Source organism: Nanorana parkeri, unplaced genomic scaffold (genome assembly GCF_000935625.1).
Source record: "Nanorana parkeri isolate BGI_ZX_2015 unplaced genomic scaffold, ASM93562v1 scaffold1743, whole genome shotgun sequence".
Classification (NCBI taxonomy): Eukaryota; Metazoa; Chordata; class Amphibia; order Anura; family Dicroglossidae; genus Nanorana; species Nanorana parkeri.
The window spans coordinates 74,444-76,206 of NW_017308011.1; positions in this window are offsets into that span (position 1 = coordinate 74,444).

Genomic DNA, 1,763 nt, shown 5'->3' on the forward strand with positions numbered 1-1,763 from the left:
GGAATCACCTGTCCCGATAAATCCATATTTCAAGTAGGACTCATGGTATTGTCTGTTAAAAGTTACATGTTTCTTTGATGTTGAAGGCCCTTCTTCTGTCTCTTCACTGGGCCTTTTCTTTTTCCCAAGGAAACTTTCTAACGACGTCTGTTTCGTACTCATTGTTGCTAATTTGTGGGTTAAATTTGAGCAAACACAATATACACGTACACCAAGCACTGTTAAACATGAGAAAGTACAGAGAGAAGAGCGATACACACCTTCTCTTTACCAAATCTACAACGCCACTGCCGCCTGCAGCCGCTCAGCTCCAGACGTCACCTAAAACCGCCCCGATATCACGATATTTTGCGCATGCGCGGTATTGGTGCGGCTTTAGGTGACGTCTCTCAGCTCCCGGTTAACCTCCCGTCCTGGAAAGTCGGACAAACCCGAGAGAAATACACTACAGTAAATAAAATGGAAATAATTTATTGTTCCTTGGGCGGCCCGGTACCATTTGATCCACGGACCGGTACCGGTCCGCGGGCCCGGGGGTTGGGGACCACTGCCCTAGACCACGTAACTTTCCAATCTCTAAAACTAGATGTAGAACCGGTAATTATACCCAGAACCCAAAAAAAGTACTTCAGGAATTTCATAAATTCTACTCTTTACTATATGAAGCGCAAACACCGACATCAGGGGATCGGATTGCTAGATGTTTTAGCAATCTCCGGGTTCCCGTTTTATCATCTGAGCATAAGAAAATGTTAGAAGCCCCTATTTATCTGTCAGAAATCCTTTGACCTGGACCTGAACAGAGGTTTTATTAGTGTCATCCCCAAGCTTCATAAAGTCCCAGGTTTAGTTTCCAATTACAGACCAATCTCACTGATCAACAATTAGATTAAATATCTATCTAAAATTTGTGCTAATAGACTGAGTACTTTCCTAGGCAACTATATCCATAAGGACCAAGTAGGCTTCATCTTGGGAAGACAGGGCCCAGACCAAGTCAGGAGGGCTATAGATCTTATCTCATTGCTTAATTACCCTTGGGATGGCGGCTCTCCACAAAAAGGGATGCTACTATCTATGGACTTGCAAAAAGCGTTCGACTCTTTCTTGTGAATATCTGCTGCAGCCCCTTAAGATTTGGGGCTTTGGACCATATTTTCTACACATAGTCCAAGTACTCTACTCCTCACCTTCAGCACAGATCCATTTGCAGGGCTATCTGTCAGATCCTATCCCAATATGTAGAAGTACAAGCCCCCTCTCGCCACTTTTATTCACTATAGCGATTGAACCTTTGGCTATATTGCTCCGAGGCAGTCCAGATATCAAAGGGATCAAATGTGAGTCAGAAGATCATAAATGCTCTTTGTGCACAGATGATTTGCTGCTCTTTGTGACCTCCCCAATTGTCTCACTACCTAATATTATGGCGCTCTTGGAAGAATTTGCACGGATATCGGGCCTCCAAGTCAACGCTTTACAGTCTGTGGCACTCAATATTAATCTTCCTCCTGAGTTGTAGACATGTGCGATTCGGTTCGTTCCGAAATTCGTTTCGGACGAATTTTCGGAAATTCGGAGATTCGGATGCATCCGAATTCCGAATTACAGCTAAGACGAATGCAAACGAATCCGAAATTCCCGATTTCCCGAAATTCGTTATTGGACAAATTTCGTTGCAGCAAAATGACATTAGGGGAAAAAATATGACAACATTTTACCTCTACAACACATCTATGCTTAAAGTACAGAGGCTATAGAGT